Source organism: Papio anubis, chromosome 15 (assembly GCF_008728515.1).
Source record: "Papio anubis isolate 15944 chromosome 15, Panubis1.0, whole genome shotgun sequence".
Classification (NCBI taxonomy): Eukaryota; Metazoa; Chordata; class Mammalia; order Primates; family Cercopithecidae; genus Papio; species Papio anubis.
The window spans coordinates 22,961,158-22,986,306 of NC_044990.1; the positions used below are offsets into that span (position 1 = coordinate 22,961,158).

General features: G+C 36.4%; 1 protein-coding gene across 3 annotated transcripts in view; it reads right to left on the reverse strand.

The window, feature by feature from the left end:
- TSC22D1 (TSC22 domain family member 1) overlaps positions 1 to 25,149 on the reverse strand; it is a 144,343-nt gene that overhangs the window by 38,833 nt on the left and 80,361 nt on the right. Inside the window, exon 1 of one of the 3 annotated variants that reach the window (XM_009191874.4) lies at positions 4,445 to 4,541. The exons of the other annotated variants lie outside the window; for them this stretch is intronic. The gene's annotated coding sequence lies outside the window, so the exon portion shown is untranslated. Of the gene's footprint in view, positions 1 to 4,444; positions 4,542 to 25,149 lie in introns of those variants that run through there. 3 annotated transcript variants of the gene reach the window in all.

Genomic DNA, 25,149 nt, shown 5'->3' on the forward strand with positions numbered 1-25,149 from the left:
AGAAAACTGTTAAGTGATGACTAAGTCTCCTTTGACAAATAAAATATTAAAAGCTTATCCTATGAAAATATAAACTACCAATTACAGGAGTCCTCCCTTATCTGTGGTTTCATTTTCCATGATTTCAGTTACCCATACTCCAAAAATATTAAGTGGAAAATTCCAGAAATAAGTCATAAATGTTAAATTACGTGCTGAAATCCTCCCTTTGTCCAGCAGATCCACATTGCATACACTACTTGCCCATTTGTCACCCAGTAACTGTCTCAGTTATCAGATCCACTGTCAGCATGTCAAAGTGGTTGGAGGGTTCAAGTAACCCTTATCTTACTTCATAGCCCAAAGTGCAAGAGTAGTAATGCTGGCATATTGTTATAATTGTTCTATTTTATTACTGTTGTTGTTAATCTCTTACTGTGCCTAATTTATAAATTGAGCTTTACCACAGGTATGTATGTATAGGGAAAAAACATAGTGAATATTGGTTTTGATCCTATCCTCAGTTTCAGGCATCCATGGGGAGTCTTAGAATGTGACCCCTGGAATAAAGAAGGGCCACAAATGCAAAGAGAAACTGTGGCATTTTTCTGTTACACAGCATCCTTTGAATTAATTCTTCTATTTAACAAGTACTGGTCATCTCTTTTATCTCACAACTTGAGAATTGTTCCTTCTCTTTTTTCACATAAGCCAGCATGTTTTACCTTGCACACTGGTATCGACTCTTCAGACACTCATAACCACTGACATATCTGATTTCTGTCTCGCCTCTCACCCACTCATTCACACAACACACATATATGTGTACCAGGTCCTTAGAACAGAAACATGAAAAAGCACAGTCCTCGACTGTAACCCCAGTACTTCGGGAGGCTGAGGTGGGCGGATCACTTGGGTCTAAGAATTTGAGACCACCCTGGACAACATGGTGAAACCCAGCTCTACAAACAGTTATTCAGTTGTGGTGGCATGTGCCTGTAGATCCAGCTACCCTGGAGGTTGAGATGGGAGGACTGCCTTTGCCTGAGCCTGGGAGGTCAAAGCTGCAGTGAGCCACGACCTAATCTTGAAGAAAGGCATTTTTTTTTGTTTTCAGGTGTTTATTTTTGAACATACCTTCTATCCCTCAAACTGTTCTCGAAATAAGTTCCACATCTAATTGTATAATTGCTTTAGTCCATTTTCATGCTGCAGATAAAGACCTGAGATTGGGCCATTTGAAAAAGAGGTTTACTTGGACTCACAGTTCCACATGGCCGGGGAAGCCCAATTATGACAAAAGTCAAGGAAGAGCAAGTCACGTCTTACATAGATGGCAGCAGGCAAAGAGAGAGAGCTTGTGCAGGGGAATTCCTCTTTTTAAAACCATTAGATCTCATGAGACTTATTCACTATCATGAGAACAGCAGGGGAAAGACCTGCCCCCATGATTCAATTACCTCCCACCAGGTCCCTCTCACAACAAGTGGGAATTCAAGATGAGATCTGGGTGGTGACACGGTCAAACCGTATCAACAACTTTGCTAAGTATTTATTTTTATAGCGTAAGTCTTGCTACAAAGACTCAGGATTGGCATTAACAGAAAAAAGTATAAAACAAAAAGGTTTATCAGGGATAATGATTATGCAAATAATTTTTTAATAATCTTCTATCTTTCCTGTCCATAAGTTAGAATGTCCAAATAATCCACTAAATGGCTACAGGAGATACAAGGATATCAGTATTATCTATAAATCCTTAAGTAAACTCAGAAAAATGTAAGATTAAAGAAAATTCAAGATGCTTTCAGAATGTGGTTTAAAACAAGAAATTAAAAAATAAAATTCAAGAAATAAGATTTGCAAGTTGATTTGCTTTAAATTTCATTGTTTTAATTAAGCATCATATGTGAAAGCTCTGTCACAGTCCCTTCTAAAGTTACTCTATTCTCCCTTTCGGCTTTCTTAATAAAATAAATGGCTTTTCTTAGGTTTCTTCTTAAATGTCCCTGCCATTAGATATAATTTCCTCTAGAAAAGTATCTCTCAGGTAGGGGTATGCTATCAGATTTAAAATATTCATTAAAGTATAATTTTAGTTAAAAGCACACACATTTACATATATACATGTCCGTATATACATTATATACTGTATGTTTTAAATATACACAGATATAAAACTATATCTATATATATTACAATCACGTGCATCTGATATATAATTTCTTTATCCTTCATCCCGTGCCTTTGGTACACAGATTTGTTAGGCATTTCTCTTTTAATTTCTCGTATCTTCCAAAGTTTTCATTAAATAAATTTCTAATTAAATCTTTAAGGTGGGAGGATCACCTGAGCCTAGGAGGTGGAGGTTGCAGTGAGCTGAGATCATGCCACCGCACTCCAGCCTGGGCAACAGAGCGAGACCCTGTCTCCAAAAAAAAAAAAAAAAAGTCTTTTTTTTTGAAAATCATCACAGTCAGTTCTAAAAATTATTTTTATTTTTATTTTTTTTTTAAGACTAGTCAAGTGTAGTAGTGAGAAGTGGGAAAGAGTAAAACAAGGAGTTTAATCTGTAACTGACTGTGAACAATCAGTTGAGATAACTCACTCCCTTCAGACCAGCCAAAAATTACTCTTAACTCCCAGTTGTCTGTTAAGATCAACAACTAAAATCTAAGTTATTTCAATGTTCTTTTAAAAAAACAATCTTTCCATTTACATCTATATGGTTATAAAAACAAACATCATTTGACTATTAGTAATGAAATGCTATTTTTAGTTCCTTTCTTGCTCTAAAATTTCATGATTATTTTACTAGAAAGTTTACAAATACTTCAGAAACCCATAAATCAAAAAGAAATTTGAATTTTTAAATAATGGACTAATTAGTTTAGTGATAAACTTTTAGTGATAAAAGAATTAGAAAATTTTGCCATCATATGCAAGGGTTAATTTAGGTAAAAAGCTTATTTCTTTTTTTTTTTTTGGAGACAGTGTCTCACTTTGTCACCCAGGTTGAAGTGCAGTGGCTTGATATCAGCTCACCGCAGGCTCGACCTCCTAGGCTCAACTGATCCTTCCACTTCAACCTCCCAAGTAGCTGGGACTACAGGTGCACACCACCACACACAGCTAATTTTCATATTTTTCGTAGAGACAGGTTTTCGCCATGTTGCCCAGGTGGGTCTTGGTCTAACCTCAAGTGATCCTCCTGCCTAGGCCTCCCAAAGTGCTGGAATTACAGGTGTGAGCCACCATGCCCAGCCTTATTTCTCCTTTAAGATTCAAGAATTTTTATTTAAGCATAAAATTTCTCAATTGGAATTTCAGACCCAATGTATATCTTTTATTCAAACTGATTAATGCATTTTTAGATTTATTTAAAATATTAAATTTATTAAATAATATTAAATTTGCCAATCATTCAAGTATTTTACATTCATTTAAAACTATACAACTGGAGGCCAGGCGCAATGGCTCACGCCTGTAATCCCAGCATGCTGGGAGGCCAAGTCAGGTGGATCACTTGAGGTCAGGAGTTTGAGACCAGCCTGAGAAACATGGTGAAAACCCATCTCTACAAAAAATACAAAAATTAGCCGGGCATGGTGGCACACACCTGTAGTTCCAACTACTTGGAAGGCTGAGGCAGGAGGACTGCTTGAGTCCAGGAGGTCGAGGGTGCAGTGAGCCAAGATCATGCCACTGCACTCCCAGACTGGGTGACAGGGCAATACCTTTGACTCTAAAAATAAAAAATAAAAATAAAACTGTACAACTGGATGAGTAATTTTGTCAGCATGCAAATCAGTTTAAGTTACAGAAACAGTAGAAGCAGTGCATATGTATGTATGTCTATGTGTATATATTTAGCATAGATGTATATATTTTTAAATCATTAAGCTAGAGTCAGGTCAGCTTTATTAAGCATTCAGAAAAATCCACATTTCAAAAGAACCATGCAACTGATGGTTTACATATAATTTAAGGACCTCTATTCCTAAGACAAACTAAAGTACAGCTAACATCATCTTTAATTATAGACTAACTAAGCTAATGTTTTCTGATAGAAAGGCTCAATATAATACTCAGTCTTTTACAATTTTAAGTCAATTCGTAATGGCTTCAACTGAGGAATCGAACAAATTGAAAAGCTGTTATGCAACTAAATGTTTAAAGATCTTAAGCTAAAAAAGGACTATATAATTCATCTCAGTTAACCAGTAAAGGAAAAAATTTCTATCATGATCTCCAAATAATCCTCCAAGGGATTTTTAAAATAGCTTTAAAATTTTTCTAGCTAGGAAAAACAAAGCAAAAAAACTAAAATGGCTGAACTGAACCTAATTTCACCCTCCAAAATGGGTATTGAGAAACCAACTGCCTTTCAAGGTACTAGGCAGGCCTTAGGACAACTGAGAGACAATTCCTTCCGCAATTATTTGAATGACAGTGAAGTACTCACAGCAGGATTATCACTAGACTATAGGAAAAGCTTCACGCTACAGACAATGGTGGCTTTCTTGGGCCTCTCTTCTCACCCAGGCCCAACTGACACTCCTGGTGGACCAACAAGTGCTTCAGGAAGTAGCCCCAAAGTTCCATCGGTCCCCTAAGGCAGTTTCTACTTAAAGGGGCAGTGGTCCAATTTATTTATGATGACTCATCACTTCAAAGAGAACAAAAATACTATGAATATAGTGATTTGTTATGTTTTCAGCATTTTAAAAGGCATGGGTGATTTTCTTTAGGTTTTCTGAGAGTGCGACAAGTTAATGACATATGACCTCTACAGATCATTTTGTCTTGATCCCAAAATCAGGAAGATCTAGTGAGGGTTTTCCCAACTTTTGAAACACTTATGTCGGGGTGAAAAAACAATAAGGACGCAAGAATGGAAGGAAGGAGAGGAAGAAAAGAAAGGATGAAGGAAGGGATAAAAATAGGAATGGAGGGAAGAAGGAGGAAGGAGGGAGAGGAGATGAAGAAAGGGAGGTAGGGGAAGGAGGACGGGAGGAGAGTGAAAGGAGGGAGGGAGAGGAAAGGGAAGAAAAACTAACTAGACAAGCAAACCAAAACCCAGGCAAGCAGGTATCAGGAAGTCTCAGAAATGTAGAAATGAGATGTCTGACAACTTTTTCATTCCCAGTACAATAAGGCCTCATCGTACTTCCTGCAATTTATATCTTAGATATTTTACTCTAGCCCTAGAAATATACTATCTTATTGGAGCAGAGGTGGGGAAGGGGCGGGAAACAAAAAGAAATCTACAATTCTTTATTTGTTTTTCTATTATTTAAACAGTCTGCAACGTTGTTCCAGAAGGTAGACAAGAGAAGGATAAAATCAACCAAAAAAACAAGTGAAAGGAATTAAATAAAAGCAGAATGGTATAAATCATGAGATGGAAAATGTGTATAACTAGTAAGGAAAATATACAAGTTGGATCTTTTTAAAAAAATAAACTTTAGAAAATTAAAAGAAATTTTGTAATAGAAAAAGATAATCCAAAGGGTGCAACATCACAAAACTAGTTTTTTTTTTTTTTAATTATAAGAATGAAATGAACAATGACAAATGTAGTATATATCAAAACTGTAGGATGCATCTAAAGTTGCACTTACGGGAAATGTATAGTCTTGAACATTAGAATAAAGGCTAAAGATTATTGGGATAAGGATTTCAAGGAAACTGGTAGGGTGGGCTGGTCAGGGGAGGGAGGTGAAATAAAATAAAAGCAAAAAACAAAAAAATTCAAGAAAGGCGATAAAGACAACAGCAAAAACTACTGAAACAGAAAACAAGCATATATTAGAAGATCAACAAAGCCAAAACGTGGTTGTATGAAAAAGATCATAAACTGGCAAGCCTCCAGTATAATTTAATCCAGAAAAAAGAGAAGGCAGAAATAAGCAATATCAGGATTGAAAAAAATATATATAACCATAATTTAAGAGACATAGATTAAATGGTCAAATAGAAAAAATACAACTTACTGAAACAAAGAGATATAAAATCTGAATAGTCCTATATTGCCATCATATAAAATTAAATCAATATAATAGTGAAAAATCTTTCCTCAAATAAAACTCCCAGACTAGACAGTGCCACCAAAAAGTCCTAAAAAGCACTAAGTGATCCAGCTCAGACAGTCCCTCTAAGGAAAGATCAACAACAAAGCCCAACAAAAGTGGCAGTCTCCAGTGAACATGACATGTGCACTGTTAGCACATGGCCAGAAGAAAAAAATTAAAATTAATGCCATGTGGTTGACACCCAGACATCTGCATGAACCCATATGATATACTCTGGGGACTCCAAAAACTATCTGGAAGAGGCACTGGTATCCCACATTAGGTGGGGGTTACATGGATTATAATTAATAAAAACTAATATTCTAATGAAAACTGTTGACATCTTAAGGGATATAGAGTTTTCAAGTATTAGCTGAGATGTGATTACTGACATAATACATAAATTAAGTATTACTCCCAGTCTATCCAACTTTCTACTTTAATAGTTATATAAGCTATATACAAACTGTAGGGAAACTTGTGCTGTACCCAGGAATTTAAATATAAAAAATTCATTATGTTTATTATAAAACAGAATCATTAGTACTGTATCAGTCAACAATTATATAAATTATTTGTACTTGAAATAAACAGAATAACTAATGAAGTGATTTTTTTCTTTTTGTTATCATCTAATAAAAAGTATCAATATACAAAACCAGGGATGATATGCTCTATTTTAAAAAAAGAAAGTTATCAAGAGTATTCATAAACTGCACGATCTGACCCTTGAATTATGAAAAATAAATCTTATGCTTGAAGTCAACCTTTAATTTAAAAATCATAGTCAATTATGTGTCAAAGGGAAATTTTATGACGGCTGTTTTCTATAGTTAGTAATTACAATCTACATTAAAAATCAAATTTCTTTTTATATTTTCTTTTTCTTTTAGAGACAGGGTCTTGCTCTGTCACTCAGGCTAGAGTACAGCGGCATGATCATGGCTCACTGCAGCCTCAGCCTCCTGGGCTCATGTGATCCTCCTGCCTCAGCAGTCCAAGTAGCTAGGACTACTGGTGCATGCCACCAATTTTTTTATTTTTTGTAGAGATGGGGGTCTTGATATGCTGCCCAGGCCGGTCTCAAAACTCCTGGTCTCAAGCAATCCTCCTGCTTCAGCCTCCCAAAGTGCTGGGATTATAGGCACGAGTTGCCATGCCTGGCTTGTACATTGTTTTTTTTTTTTTAAATTTGAGCAGAGTTTTGCTCTCTTGCCCAGGCTGGAGTACAGTGGCACGATCTTAGCTAACTGCAATCTCCACCTCCCAGGTTCAAGTGATTCTCGTGTCTCAGCCTGCCAAGTAGCTGGCTAATTTTTGTATTTTTAGTAGAGACAGGGTTTCACCATGTTGGCCAGGCTGGTCTCCAACTCCTGGCCTCAAGTGATCCACCTGCCTTGGCCTCCCAAAGTGCTGGGATTACAGGCGTGAGCCACCGTGCCTGGCCAACCCGGCCTATATTTTCTTAAACAAAGATTTTACTAAGACTGTATCAGACTATCCTAGTCACTGATTGATTTTAAAAATTTAAAGATTGCTGCAGATGGAATATATTTAACAATAAAATACAATCACTACAAAAATAAGAATCCATTATTCTTCCTGAAACAATAGATATTATTTATATATAATAATGGTGCCTTCCATCTCTGGGCACTTAAAGGTCTAATTCTGTATGAAAGGCATGTCCTTCCATGTCACACCTTTTCTAGTTAATAACTCTGATCACTCTTTGGATCTTAGGAAGTTCCTTCCTGAAGTGAGCCTTGCATGAACCCTTAGATCATGTGAGGTTTCCCTATCAAATGTGCTCATAGATTTTTTTTTTTTTTTTTTTTTTTTTTTGCGATGGAGTCTTGCTCTGTTGCCCAGGCTGGAGTGCAGCGGTGTGATCTCAGCTCACTGCAACTTCCGCCTCCTGGGCTCAAGTGATTCTCCTGGCTCAGCCTCCTGAGTAGCTGGGATCACAGTCGCATGCCACCACGCCTGGCTAACTTTTGTATTTTTAGTAGAGATGGGGTTTTGCCTTGTTGGCCAGGCTGGTCTCAAACTCCTGACCTAGTGATCCGCCCACCTTGGCCTCCCAAAATGCTGTGATTACAGGCGTGAGCCACCACGCCCGGCCTGCTAATAGATTTAAATATTACTCCTTAGGAGACAAAAGAAGAGACCATGAAGAATACAGAAATATTAACACTATTTTAAAGTAAATTCCTTATATAAAAAGTAAATAGTAAAATAATAAGTATAATAATAATAATAATAAAGTAAAATAATTTCTACAGATTCCTTGGGAAAACTAGGAGAAAATTTAAAACCAGAACTATTTTTAAATTACTTAAACAGTTAAAACACAACATTCTCTTAGAGATGCCAGAAAATTCTGCAAGCCTTAAGTTACAAGAAATACTAAAATTTACTCACATTTAAAATTTTCTTACATTTCTGTATGTTTTATACAGAAAAAATAATGCATGTAGAATAATATTACCAATTAGTAACTGATAATTAGTGTGTGAACTCCACACACTAAGTACTTAAGTACTTTATACGTATATTACCTCATGTAATCCTCATAACTCTAACTCTGTTTTACCATTTTATAGGCAGAAAAACTGAGACACGGAAAGACTAAATAACATGCCCAAGTTCGTAGGCATAAGTTAATACTTTTTTGTCAGGCTTGGAACCTGGGAGTCTGATGCCAGAGTGTATATGCTTTATTGTTTCTACAAAGAATAAAATAAATAAGAAGCTCAAAATTTGGGGCGGGGGAAGGTAAAATAACGGGGTATTTGAATTTTTTCACATTTTTCATGTATAGCAATTCTTTACATAATTAAAATGAGCCAATGATAGTAAATTTACACCACATTCCAAAACATAAGCCAACATCAAACTATTTATGGAAAACTCATGATTAGTTTCCCACACTCTACCACGGTATCTGGTTTTCCTACTATGGACTCCACCCATCAAGACAGCCCAGTATGCACACATGGACACTAATTGTCTTTATAAACAGCACCAGGTAGGGATTTCTGGCAGTGAACCAAAAGAAACAAGATTAATCAATTTTTGCTATGTCTGTATATAAACAAACACACAGGTACTGTCACGTTCTCTATCCTCCATCATCAAAGATTATGGGTCTCTGAATATTACTGAGTGAAAAAATATTAAGCTCTCTTACTTGGTCCTAGATGGCTCTATGCGCAGATCCAATGAAATAAACTACACAAGAGTGACTGATTCTAAAAAACACCAGAACTAGGCTAACTATGAATGGGAAATGCATCTGTGTATCTAGAGTCAGCAACCCTAACCTTTAGTACACAGTCTAGAAACTCGAAGAATCAAAACCAGCCTCTACACCAAGCTTGCCCAACCCACAGGCACGGCCCAGGACAGCTTTGAATGTGGCCCAACACAAATTCGCGAACTTTCTTAAAACGCTATGAGATTTTTCTGTGATTATTTATTTATTTATTTATTTATTTAGAGCTCACCAGTCATCATTAGTGTTAGTGTATTTTATGTGTGGCCCAAGACAATTCTTCTTCCAGTGTGACCCAGAGAAACCAAAAGATTGGACGCCCCTGCTCTAAACAGTTCAAAAAGCTCTCATAAAGCTACTGCACCAAAGCAATATACTCTGCTTTTAAGATCATGTTAGAAAATTATTGACTTGTATATTGTATAATCCTTAAAACTTAATTATCTGGCTTGCCGGATTTCAGGAAAGTAAAAGCAACTAAACAAAAATGGCAAGCTGTTACCAACCACATACACCAGCATTCTTAAGAAGACATAGCTTTCAACCTAATAAGACAAAAAATAAGTACTGGCCACCAACTGAGACAACTCATCAGCCATATGCTAAATCTGAGTCATTAAGGACACACAGTCTTCTCAGAAGGTTAAAACAAGATTAGATAAAAGTTTAAGCTTCAATTTCTCTGTATCAAATACTCAAACCAATGAAAAATCAGGTAAATAGGTTGTTACTATTCAGAATCTACAGCACACCATCCTCTTATTTATTTAGGACTAAAATGGAAAAAGTCTATGATTCTAGGCTGGCCATATCAAGGACTGCTGTATAAAGTGAAAATTTTATTTCAAAAATAGCAAATGGAAGACACAGCTCTGTATTTAACAAACATGAAATTATTAAGCCACCATTTGAGAGCATTCAATAAATAAATACTGAGAAACATTAAATTTGAAAAATAGGGTTCATAACAAGACTGATAAGTTTGGATCTTTTTTTAAACTGAATATATAAGATGTGTACAAGTTCCAAAATGTATCAACAGTACGTAAAAAAACTTTCCTTTACACTGAACAACCGTAAAAGACAAAGATCTTAAAAGTATTTCCTTTTAATACAGCATTAATTTAACATTCATTAACATTAACAAATTAAGATTGGAAAATCAATTGTTTTATGGTTTGGGCATTTTTTTAAGACAACAGGGTAATGCTATTAATTCCTTGGGAATTAGTGATTGCTAATAAATTCATTTTTACATATAAAATATTAGTTGACCACAACACTATAAAAATTGTAGGTACCTGGGACATAAAGATTCTAATGAAAGAAATGGACATGAATCAAATAATTATAATATAGGAAATTCTCTCACAGATGAGCGATTAAGGCAGCAGCCGTCCCAGGACCAGCTGTTGAGAATAAAGTAGAATTTAGGATGATGCAGGGTTTGGGCTTAAGGTAGAGTACATGTTGGTACTAGTAACTCTGAGAGAATACAGGAGGGGTGGATTATATGAAAACAAGAATAAATAAGAGGCTGCTTGGAGGAGACATCCAAGTAGATATGTGTGCAGGGAAACTGAAGACACTCCAGGCAGCTCCAGAATTTCTACAAAGGAGTCCAGGGACAGGGGTTAGAAGACACTTCTTGAGGCCAAGTTTCCATACTAACCACACTCCTTTTACATAAATGTTTGTTTTTTGGTTGTTTGTTTTACATAGATTGTATGCTTACTCAGTGAAGCTTTCATGCGTAACAGGTGATAGAGATTATGGGGGGCTGCCGCCTACAACCTTTTCCCCTTGTGTTATCAGTGGCTGAATTGGGTTCCACAGATAAATCTCAAGTGGAGGCACCCAATTATCAGGATAAGGGTAGGGTCGCTGGAGTACAAAGAAAACCTACGGTAAAAAGAAGGAAGGCCAAGCAACAGAACCTAGGGAAACATCAATGTTTAAGAGAGTGGGGGAGAGAATCCAAACAAACAGTAAATGAGACTGAAAAGGAGAAGGCCAAGCAATAGAAGGAGAACCAGGAGAGACTGGTGCACTGGAGCCGACAGAGGAGCACTTCAGGAAGTAACAGGCAGCAATGCCAAAGATACAGAGAGATCAAATGAGACAAGAAGGATGGAAATGGGCTCCTTGGGACTTGAAACTTTGCAGTTAGGAAGTCATTGGTGACATCTGCAGAAAAAGCTTGGTGTGGGAGGTGGTAAGGAAAAAGGAACAGCCACACCACAGCAGTGTAGATGAATGCGTAATGAGGAAGACAGGTAACTGGCGAGGGGAGGGTGGTTCTGGTTCACTTAGGTTGTCAATAAAGTGGAAAAGGTTAAACAACAGATGATATATCCTGATGAAGCAAAGTCCCAGAGAACTCAGGAAGGAATGAGCTATTTACCATTTGACATAGAAATTTAAATTAGTGTGTGATGAGAACACTAGCCTCAGTCAGTGTAATAACCATGATGCAGACACTTTCATTTGTTCATTCAAATATTTACAAGCATCGACGATGCTCAGGAACAGTACTTGGTGCTGATCATCTACCAACACAGCCCACCTAACTCCACCCACCCTGAAGGCTGGATAGATCTACAGCTGTGGTCCATGATGCTGGGGTAGATAACATGAAATCAACAAATATTTCTAATAATCCACAAGTAGATTTAATCCTCTTTATGTCCTCCTAGAATGTGCAATAGGCCACACTACCGAAAAAATTATAGCAATAATAACAAAGTCGGCGGGGGACGTGGAATTGGGTCCAGTGTAGAAAGCATTCCTCCTTTGAATTAAAAAAAAAAATTCTGTATACTGAGCAATCACATACAAATATTACTGACTGAACCATTATTCCCAGTCAAAAAAAGAACCTTCAAGTTTATATTCCATCTTCAATTATACTTCTTAAGATGTCACAATTCCTTTGTTCCTTCTCAAACTCCATCAGCCCTTCAAATGTAAAGGGTGCCTAATATCTTTTAATTTTAGTATAAGTAATAGAAAGCAAAATTATAGAAACACGTGCATGTTAGTAAATTTGCAGTATGTTATGAAATAATTAACATTTATGCTGTTACTCTACTAAGTGCCAAGAATGACTTTATACATACATCATATAATTTAACCCTCAAAACAACTCATTTTCAGGCAAAGAGCTGAGCTTTAGAGAGGTTAGCCAGGCGCAGTGGCTCACGCCTATAAATCCAGACACTTCGGGAGGTTGAGGCAAGTGGATCACCTGAGGCCAGGAGTTCGAGACCAGTCTGGCCAATATGGCAAAACCCCATCTCTACTAAAAATACAAAAAAAAATTAGCCAGGCATGGTGGCACACGCCTGTAATCCCAGTTCCTCAGAAGGCTGAGGCCGGAGGATCGCTTGAACCTGGGAGGCAGGGGCTGCAGTGAGCCAAGATCACGCCACTGCACTCCAGCCTGGGCAACAGAGTGAGACTCCATCTCAAAACAAAACAACAACAAAAAACCCAGTAGGGAGGTTAAATAATTAACCTCAAGTTACACTGCTAGAAACTGACAGAGCTGAGACTGAAGACTCAACTTTGTTGTTTCTGCTCTACCATACTACCCTTTACTCTAAATGATATGCAGAAACAAACAGTAAACATTTTGAACGTTTATATTCTTAAGCTACATATTTTATGTCAAATATTATAGGTTTCTTTACCAAAGAAGTTATTAGTCACTAAGTTAAAAATATAGTTACTGAAACATTATGTTCACTTTGGATATGTAAACAATGATTGAAATATTAATGATAGCAACTAACATTCATTGAGTGCTTACTAACATGCCAGATGTTACTCCAAGCGCCTTAGAAAGATAACAGTTATACTTCACAAGTATCCCAAGATCACAAATGCAACAAGTGCTAAAGCCAGTATTTAAACTCAAGAGAGTCTAACTGTAAAGCTTATATTCCTAATCAGTACATTATATAAAACTATTTTTGTAATATTATTTCCATTAAGAAATTAAAAAAAGAAAAAAGAAAAAACCTATATCTATTATTTAGATATAGGTTTTCCCCTAAATTACCAATGCACTCAATAGTGTACGATACAGAGTTAGACATTCAATGAATTAACAAGCAACATACTGAGATATAGCTTTCTCTAGACAGTCTTTCAGCTACCAATTCGATGTTCAATTTTAATCTCTCAGTCTTTATAACAATTATCAATTAGCAAATTTTAAAACAAGGATGCTTTGTAAAAAGCTAGCACAATCAGCTAGCTTTATTTTAAAATCATGAACTATCAAGAAAATTGTAGGAAATTTGCCGTTGCTACTTTAACAATAATTATGGGCCGGGCGTGGTGGCTCAAGCCTGTAATCCCAGCAGGTTGGGAGGCCGAGGCGGGTGGATCATGAGGTCAGGAGATAGAGACCATCCTGGCTAACACGGTGAAACCCCGTCTCTACTAAAAATACCAAAAGAAAAAAAAGAAAAAAAAAGAAAAAAAAAAAATTATCCGGGCGTGGTGGCAGGCTCCTGTAGCCCCAGCTACAGGTTGAGGCAGGAGAATGACGTGAACCCGGGAGGCGGAGCTTGCAGTGAGCTGAGATCGCGCCACTGCACTCCAGCCTGGGCAACAGAGCGAGACTTAGTCTCAAAGAAAAAATTAATTATGAAACAACATCTACAAAAATTGGCCGACCCTGAACATAGACAGGATATTATTTGAATAACCCGAAACGCCCACATTCTACAGACTGGTCAACTAAGTTAAAGGACCTGCAGAAAGATGACAGACTTGGAATATGCCACTGGAAAAAATCCAAATGTACACCAGGAAGTAATTATTCTGACCTAACAGTAGATGGCGCTAACACAACGTATCCTTTTTATTTAAAAATGGTCCATTTATCCTTCTAGGATATTTTTACAAATGCAACCAGGGCTCTTAAGTACAATTTTATTCATATAATATTCCATATAATTTCATTTCTAACCTAATTTTTCTTAAGCTGAACACACAGGTATACACGAATCTTGGCCCTTTTTAAAAGCATTAAACAGAATAAAAAGTTACAAAATTTGCTAACAAATAAAACAGACATACATACTATCACAAAGTTTGAAATTGAGAAGAGTAGGAACAAGTTTTTTAAAAACCCTCAAAACAAAAAGTATCTGAATGTTTTGAGGTTTGAGTAGCCTAAGAGTTTGAAATTATGTCTACAGTTCAACTATGGGAATGCTAAAAAAAAAAAAAAAAACCCTCGAAAATCTCTAGTCTCTACAGTAACAAGATTTCCATTTCTTACTGTAAAACCCTTTAAAGCTATGAAGAATATACTAATTTCTTGTTGACAAGCAAGGGAACACAGTCCTTCCTCCCTTCCCATACTAGCCCATCCTATATACTTTATAAATAATAGTGCTTCCCAATTCAGAGGTAAATAATGTCTCTGAATGTGAGCACATAAATACACGTTACTTTACTTAGTCTGGAAGAGGAAAAATGCATAGCTGTGTATTATTATCATGTTAGTCTAGAATGGGAGATACGGTTGGAGAAGGCAGGAAATGATGGAAATTATTAAAGGTACAACTAATATTCATGATAAACATATTTAACAATTTATGGCCCAACTCAAACCCTAGAAGTAAATCTAATTATAGGCCACACCACAGAATAATAGTACATATGCAGCACCACAGAATAATAGTACAGCAGTATCATTAGTTGACAGGCTGTTTCCCACATCGAACCTCAAGTCACACAGGTGAGTATCCCATCTGCCTACTGGGCTGCATATAAAGGACTGATTACCAGAAGATATTTTAACTCATAACACTGGAATTGTAGAAAATACATGAGCATCTGTGTTTTGACTCCTAGTCCCAACACTTGTACACTTGTATAACTCAGGAGGTCATTTAACTTTCAAACTCAATTTCCTCATTTACAAAATGAAAGTAAGGTGGGATTATATGTAGTGAGAACTAAAAAAAAAAAAAAAAATAGATATGTACAGTATGTAAGATGAGTGACACATAAAGAGTCAATGAGTACTGGAGTCCATCCTCTTTCTTTTACCATATTATAGAAGCAATAAGGAGCAGGCAGCAATAATAGTACATATCCACTTAAGCTGACTCCAATCAAGACAATAGTTAGAAAAGAGTTTTAAAGAACAGAATGCACGCTGCCCTCCATCACCAAGAACTAACAAAACACAAGTTTTCTGAAAAATGAGTGCTTAGTATAAGTAAATGAAACTCAAAGCCACAAACAATAGGCCCTATAAATAGTGACTCCAGCTACAAACCTAAAAGCAATCATCATGTGTGTATGGAAAGTTTTTAGTCATATTTCAGTCTTTAAATGTATAGCAGTTCTTTCAGTGTAACAAAAACTTTGTACAAGGTTATTAAAAGCGTTTTCAGTAAGATTTTTAAATTAATCCCATACATAACAAATATTAGACCTCTAGATTACCCTTCTCATTAGAAAGACATTTCAAAAATGTCCTACTAGTTCAGAGAGAACCGATGACTAGAATAACCTGGAAATGGGTACCCAGATATTTCTAGAACTAGAATAAAATAAAGGCATTTTTCAGATAAACATAAAAGTTTACCACCACTTGACATTCACTAAAGGAACTCCCAAAAAAATATTCTTTAGGAAGAAGAAAAATACTCCATTAGAAAGGTCTGAGTTACAAGAAAGAATAGTATGCAAAGAAACTGGCAAATGCAAGGGCCAATCTAAACAAACATTAACTATATAAAATAATGTCAAATTTGTAGAATTATTTTTTAAAAAGTTAAAATTATGGATAAGAATATCATATAAATTGTAGGTAGTGGGTAAGGTTAGGGTAATTAGTGTTAAACTGCTGTAAGGCTTCTGTGTTTTTTCAAGGGGGATAGGTTTTAAGATCTGGATTAATTTTAGATTTTGTTAGATGGATTAGACAAAAGTATAAACTAAGGGAACATTAATAAAATACATAGCTCCCCAACCAGAAAAGGTGAAAAAGAAAATGTAAATAAACCAAAACAAAAATCTTAATCTAAAAAAATAAGGCAAGAATGGAGGGCAAAGCATAGAAAAAGCAGGACAAACAGGAAGCACAGGGATAGAATAAAGAAATTCAGATCCATAATCAAAATAAATATAAACAGACAAGACTCACCGAATATTTTAAATGTCACCCCCACAAAAAAAAATCCACTATATGATATTTACAAGAAACACACTAAAATATAAGGGCATGCAAATGCTAAACAATGGAAAGTGGAAGTAGAAAAAAAGATACCATTGGCAACATTAACCAAAGAAAGATGTAATAACCTTGTTATGTAAGACAAAATAAATCTAAGCAAAATGCATCATTAGGGTTAAAGAGAATCATGACATAACAGCTTCAATGCACCAAGAAGATATAAGAATTCTAAACTTATATGCACTGAATACATATAAATAGACAAAGCAAAATTTGATAGAACTCTAAGTATCAAATAATCTCTGTATTATTGTTAGGTCTAGCAGACAAAATCAGTTAAGATACTAAAGATCTAATTAAAGCAATTTAAAAGCTTGACTGAATGGACATACAGAGAATCCTCAGCCTCAGAATTAAAGAATTATAGGCATACATGGACGATCTATATAAACTATTCATGTGCTAAACCATACAGCAAGACCAAATACATTTAAAAGAATCAGTTCGTACAACTATGTTTGCCGAACACTATGCAGTTAATTAATGTGTAATTCACTAACAAAATGACAAAGCATAAAAGCACCTACACTGGATAATTTCAAAGCACTTTAAATATGTGGATCAAAAAATAAATCTTAATAGAAATTTAAGACGCTTAGAATGAAAAAGAAATGCAGATTTCTAAAATATGCTATGAATGTAGTCAGAAGGAATTGTATAGCTTAAATGCTTACATTATTGTAAATGCTTACAATAAGGTAGAGTATTATAAACTTAGGAAATACATAAAAAAAAAATACCTGTAAGGTTTTAAATGCAAAGTTTCTACCATCTACCAAACTGCCAAGTAACAGAAGATGAAACTCTTGTATAAAAACTTCTCTAGAGATTTTACATATATATAAAATTATTTACTCACCAGCTTATTTTAAGAGGCTAGTAAAAGCTTTAAACCAAAATCAGAAAAGCTTAGTTAAAAAAAGAAATTACTGGCCAGGTGCGGTGGCTCACACCTGTAATCCTGGCACTTTGGGAGGCCGAGGCAGGTGGAACACCGGAGGTCAGGAGTTCAAGACCAGCCTGTCCAACACGGCAAAATCCCATCTCTACTAAAAATACAAAAATTAGCCGGGTGTGGTGATGCATGCCTGTAATTCCAGCTACTCAGGAGGCTGAGGCAGGAGAATCACTTGAACCTGGGAGGCGGAGGATGCAGTGAGCCGAAATCATGCCATTGCACTCCAGCCTGGGCAACAGAGCAAGACTCCGTCTCAAAAAAAAAAGAAAGAAAAAAGAAAAAAGAAAAAGAAAGTACCAGTCATTTCTTCTATGAACAATGCAAAAATTCTTAAAAACAAAATTGAAACAAATCTAATAGTGAATAAAGAGATATCAGGACCAAGTTGACTTTATCCCAGCAATCCAAGAGTAGCTTACCATTAGAAAATCAAGAACGATCACTTCAAGAGGTTAAAAAAATTGATAAATAAATTTCTTGTTAAGAAGAAAACATAGTACACTAAACATATAAAAACACTTCTCGGCCAGGCGTGGTAGCTCACACTTGTAATCCCAGCACTCTGGGAAGCCAAGGCAGGTGGATCACTTCAGGCCAGGAGTTCGAGACCAGCCTGGCCAACAGGGCAAAACCCCCTCTCTACTAAAAATACAAAAGTTAGCTGGGCATAGTGGTACACGCCTGTAATCCCAGTTATTTGGGAGGCTTGAGAGTTGCTTGAGCCTGGGAGATGGAGGTTGCAGTGAGTTGAGATCATGCCACTGCACTCCAGCCTGGGCAACAGATCAAGACTCTGTCTCGAAAGAAAAAAAAAGAAACTTCTTTAATAACATAAAAGATATCTACTAAAATCTACAGAACACATCCTTTTTAATGGTCAAATGTCAGAAGTATTTGTTTCAAAATGAGTAACAAGTATGTGCAGTATCAGCACTCTACTGGAAACTGAAGTCCTGCATTGTCTAATACAATAGCGACTAGCCATACACACATAGCTCTGAGCCCTGGAAATACAGCTAGTAAAAAACTGAGATGTGCTGTAAGTGCAAAATACACACCAGCTTTTTAAGATTTAGTACCCCCCCCAAAAGTAAAATATCTCATTAATTTTGATTACCTACTGAAATGACAATGTTGAGTTAAATAAAATAAAGCAAATTATTAAAACTAACTTCACCTCTTTTTTTTTTTTTTTTTTACTGTGACCACTAGCCATTTTTAAATTATACATAAGGCTAACATTATATTTCCATTGGATAGTTCTATCCTAATCAGTTCAGTAAAACAAGAAAAAAGAACAGAAAGAACCAATATTGGAAAAGAAGAAACAAAGCTGTCATTATTCTCAGATGCTATGGTTATCTACACAGAAAAACAATATATAAAGAATCTGTTAGAATCAATAAGAAGGTTTAGCAAAATGACTAATTGAATTCTGCATATATCAACACTTAGAAAATGTAATTTTCAAAAAGATACCATTTACAAAAGAAACAAAAACATAAAACACCTAGAACTTAACAAAGGATACATAGAATTTTATTGAGCTATATTAAAGAGACTGAAATAAACACAGAAATTCAATATCGAAAACCCCCAAATTCATCTGTAGATTCAGCAGTATTCTTAAATCCAACGGTAGTCACCAAAATCCCAAAATGGTTTTATGAGGAACCATAAAATTTATATGGAAGACCCCACAATAGCATCTTAAAGAAGAAAGTGAAGAAACCTTCCGAGATACCAAAACTTGTCAGCAAAGCAATATTCCATTAAAAGAACAGAATGCAGAAATGAAATTAACCCTAAATATATGGATTTATGACAAAAGCAGCACTGCAAAAAAAGAAAGTCTTTTCAAATATTGGTGCTGAGTCAATTACGTATCCACATGGGGAAAAAATTACTTTTGAGCCTTACCTCATTTCGTGAAAAAAAAAAAATTCAGAAGAATTATAGCTCTAACTGTGAAAGGTAAAACTGTTTCTAGAAGATAAGTAGGAGAATACTTTGGGAATAGGCAAAGATTTTTTAAACAGGATACAAAAACACTAACTATAAAGGAAAAGCTAAACAAAGTTAACTACATCAAAATTAGGAATTTATGGTTATTAAAAGACATCAATAAGAGAAAATTTAATTCACACGGGGAGAAGAGATATTTGTTAAACATCAAAGAGCTCATTTTATAAATATTAAAACAAGTCTTAAAATCAATAATAAAAAAAGACAAATAAACCACTAGAAAAATAAGCAAGGCTGAGTACACTGGCTCATGCCTATAATTCCAGCACTTTGGGATGCCAAGGTGGGAGGATTGTTGCAGGCCAGGAATTCCAGACCAGCCTGGGCAACATAGCAAGACTTCATCTCTATAAAATTTTTTTTTAAATAAAAATAAATTACATAAATAAAATAAAAAAGAAAAATAGGCCAGAGATTTTAACAGGCATTTTATAAAATAATACATTGATCAATAGCCTGTCTGCCTATTGATCAATCTATGCTCATCTCAATAGCAATAAGGGAAATGCAATTTAAAACCACAATAAGGTACCACTACACACCACCAAGATGGCCAAAATTGGAAAAGACTGACAAGTGGGTTAAACCTAAGAGATGGATGGAATGTGGAACAGCTGGAACATTCACATACACAGCTAGTAGGAGTGAAAACAGGTACAACCACTTTGGAAATGTGGCAGTGTCTACTCAAGACGAACATACACAAACCTATCAGCAGTTCCGGTTCTACGAATATTTCCAACAGAGATGCAACATGCGTACCAAAAGACATGTAAGAGTGGTGATAGCTGCACTACTCATACTAGCCCCCAAATGGAAACAACCCAAATATCTATCAACAGAATAGAGAAAAATATGGCATACTTGTACAAACAAATAGTATATATCTATGAAAATGAACAAACTTCTATTAAGCTCAACATGAATCTCACATAGTATTGAGCAAGGAAGATAAGAAACAAAGCAATATACAGTATATAATTTCATTTATATAAATTTCAAAATGGCCAAAACTAATTGATAGTGTTAGAGGTCTGTAGAGGAGGTATCACTAGGGAGAATAGTACTCAGCAGGTGGTTTGAGAGACTGCCAAGTTGTTTTTTTTTTTTTTTTCCATGTGGATGGAGGTTCCATACCCATTACTTTGTAATAATTCATCAAGTGATATGATTTGTACATTTTCCTTTCTGTACGCTATATTTCAATTTTTAAAATTCTGGATAATTAAATACATAAATGTTCAACAAAAAAATCAATATTTTAGAAGAAATTATAGGAAACTCTCTTGATGACACTGAGGTAATAAAAGATGACACTGAGGTAATAAAAGATTCTTAAACCTAAGAATCGCTAACTATAAAGAATATACTCATAGGCTGGGCACAGTGGCTCACGCCTGTAATCCCGGCACTTTGGGAGACTGAAGTGGGTGGACCACGAGGTCGGGAGTTTGAGACCAGCCTGACCAACATGGAGAAACCCTGTCTCTACTAAAAATACAAAATTAGCCAGGTATGGTGGTGCATGCCTGTAATCCCAGCTACTCAGGAGGCTGAGGCAGGAGAATCACTTGAACCTGGGAGGTGGAGAATCACTTGAACCAAGATCACGCCATTGCACTCCAGCCTGGGCAACAAGAGTGAAACTCTGTCTCATTTAAAAAAAAAAAAAAAAGAAGAAGAATATATTCATAAATTTGACTACCTTAAAGTTAAGAACTTCTGTTCAAAGGACATCACAATTAGCCAGGCCTGGTGGCACATGCCTGTGGTCCCAGACACTTGGGAGGCTGAGGCAGGAAGAATCATTTGAACCCAGGAGGCGGAGGTTGCAGTGAGCCGAGATGGTGCCACTGCACTCCAGCCTGGGCGACAGAGCAAGACTCTGTCTCAAAAAAACAAAACCAACAAAGGACATCATAAAGAATGTGAAAAGGCATACCACAAATGAGGCAATAATATCGACAATATATGTAGCCAAAAGATTAGTATCCAGAATACATAAAGAGCTTCCACAAATAAGTACAATCCAAAAAAATCCAATAGAAAATTGAGAAAATGAATTTTACGGAAAAGGAAATATGAACGGTTAAACACAGATATAACATGCTTAGCTTGAAATCAAAACCACAATGAACTAATATTTACAAGCATTATATCAGCAAAATTGAAGCAGCCCGACAATATCAAATGTTGGAAAAACAACAATCAGTGGGGTTTTTTATGTGTTGCTAGTAGGAAAGCAAAGTGGAACAATCATTGTAGAAAACCATGTGATATCATCTTGTAAAGCTGAACATGTATGTCTTCCATGATGCAATCATTTCATTTCAGTGGAAGCACTATACATATCTTCTGAAGCACACACATAAAAATGTTCATACTATCATTGTTCATCTTCACAAAACATAAAAACTGGAAACAACCCTAAATGCCCATCAAGTAGAGAACAGATAAATTGTGGTACATTCATGTCTAAGTTTAATTCATTCATGAAATGAACAACATACAGATGCTCCTTCACCTACAATGGGGTTACGTTCTTATAAACCCATCATATGTTGAAAAATACTGTCAGTCTAAAATATATTTAATTACCTAGCTTACTGAACACCATAGCTTAGCCTAGCCTACCTTAAATGTGCTCAGAACATTTACATTAGCCTACAGTTGGGCAAAATCATCTAACACAAAAACTATTTTATAACAAAGTGTTGAATATCTCATGTAATTTACTGAATACTCAAAGTGAAAGAACAGAATGGCTGTACAGTTTTTACTGAATGTGTATCGCTTTTGCACCATTGTAAAGTTGGAAAATCTTGAGTTGAATCATGGTAAGTCAGAGACCATCTGTACAGCTATACACAACATGGATACTCTTAGATCAATGCTGAGTGAAAAATGTAAAACAGACAAGACTGTACAGGATTCCATATAAAGCATAAAACAAAACTAAGCAACACATTGTCTGGGGATATGTACATATCTAGGTAAGCTGCCTTGGAGTCTGCTTTGTTTTAAAACACAGAAACATAAGCTCCCTCACCCCCCCAAAAAAATCACTCTAGTACTCATCTCTGGAGGAATGGTGGAGGATGGGGCTGGGAGGAATACAATATCGTTTCAAAGTTACTATGATGTGTTAGCTTTAAGTTTGGTATTAGATTCATAGGGTTTTTTTTTTTTCCTGATAATTTACTTTAAAAGTTATGTATTATTTTTACACAAATCCTATAACAAATGACCAAAAAAAACTTCTTAAAACACATAAATATGAATTCTAATATTTCCCTTGAAAACTGCTCAAGAGATATACCTCCCTTGTAACTCTTGGCATCTACTTCTCTCTCTAACTCAGAAACTCTTCTATCAAAACAATCACCCACGGGAGTGATGTCAGCAAAGACAGCAGAGTACCAACGGCTCTTTCCTCCAGAAAAACACACAAACAAAAAAATGAGAAGAAACTGTCAGAATCAACTTCATGTGAACGCTGGAAAACAGTCAAAGGTTTACAGCAACTAAGTGAAAACTGACTCAAGAAAAGAGGAAACATGAAATCTTGGTGACATTTTTACTTGCCCTTGCCCCAGTGCCCTCCCTGATTTAGTGGCCATCTTGACAATGGCAGCCCACATTTCCAGTGTGGGACTCCAGTTCTGCAGAAGGCACAGCAGATCTTATTTTCAAAGAACTGTGTGTGTCTGTTTTGACCTATCTGGGAACAACCTTCAGGCCTGACAAAAGACACTTGCCTTTCTTTCACCTAACTTAAGACTCTCTCAAGGCAGAAAAGTGGCTATATAGAGGGCATTCTTTGAAAACACTGAAACGCAAATGAACAACCCACTGTCACCCGAAGCAAAAGATTACTGTTAAGGCACACAAAAGATACGCTGCAGCCTGGGAAGAAAGATTCTTTGGAGATTTAGTGCATTGAAAAGCTGCCATGTGTTACTGGGGAATTTCGAAAGCCACATGCATGCCCGTGGTAGGATGCATATTCAGAAAAGACCTGAGAAGACCCTAAACTTTCACATCTTGCTGATCTTTCGGCTCAGTTTAAGCAGGCTATGAGAGGACTGTAAATAGCCTGTCTAAGCTTTGAAAAAGTACCCCAGTGCAGAGCCAATCAGCAAAGATTAGAAGAATCCGTTGTGTTGTTTGTTTATTTTTATTTTGGAAGTGGTGGTGAGGTGGGTGGTGAGGCTCCAGGTATTCAAGGCCATCTGTCAAAACAATTGCTAACCACAAAGCTAATGGAACAGACACTTCAGACATCATACATGACCAAGGTACAGTCTTTACAAAAATAGTTTAAGAAAGTTGGCCGGGTGCAGTGGCTCAGGCCTGTAATCCCAGCACTTTGGGAGGATGAGGAGGGAAGATTGCTTACGTCCAGGAGTTCAAGACCAGTCTGTGCAACACAGCACAACATCATCTCTACAAACAATTTAAAAATTAGCCAAGCATGGTCAGGCATGGTCAGGCATGGTGGGAGAAAATATTTGTGAATTGTATGTTATAAGGGACTTGTATCTAGAATACATAAAGGACTCTTACAACTCAACAAAAATGCAACTCAATTAAAAAATGTGCAAAGAATTTGAAAAGACCTTTTGGGTATACACCTGGGAGTGGAATTAAGAAGATATACAAACGGCTGACAAGCACATGAAAGATGCTCATCACCAGACATTAGGGAAATGGAAATCAAAGCCACAAGAGGCCAGTGTAGTGGCTCATGCCCATAATCCCAGCACTTTGGGAGGCTACTGCTTAGGCAGGAGTTTGAGACTAGCCTGGGCAACATAGAGAGACCCTGTCTCTACAAATTTTTTTTTTTTAATTAGTGGGGTGGCCGGGCGTGGTGGCTCATGCCTGTAATCCCAGCACTTTGGGAGGCCAAGGCGGGTGGATCCCCTGAGGGCAGGAGTTCGAGACAGCCTGGCCAACACTGCAAAACCCCGTCTCTACTAAAAATACAAAAAAATTAGCCAGGCATGGTGGCAAGTGCCTGTAGTCCCAGCTACTTGGGAGGCTGAGACAGGAGAATCACTGGAACCCAAGAGGTGGAGGTTGCAGTGAGCCAAGATCACGCCGCCATTGCATTCCTGCCTGGGCAACAAGAGCGAGACTCTGTCTCAAAAAAAAATAGTAATAATAATAATAATAAAATAATTAGTGGGGCGTAGTGGTATACACCTGCAGTCTCAGTTATTCAGGAGGCAGAGGTAGGGGGATTGCTTGAGCCCAGGAGTTTGAGGCTACCACTGTGCTCCAGCCTGGACAACAAAGTGAGACTCTGTCTCAAAAAACAAAGCCACAAGATACCACTTCACACCCACTAGGATAGCTACAATGAAAAATATGGAAAATAACAAGTGTTGCTGAGGATGAGAAGAAACTGGACCCCTCATACAATGGTGGGAGTGTAAAGTGGTATAGCTGCTGTGCAAAACAGTTTAGTAGTTTCTCAAAAAATTAAACAAGGAATTATAAGTCACTCTTCCACTCTTAGATAGTATCAAAATATTTGAAAATGGGTAGTCAGATGCTACCCATT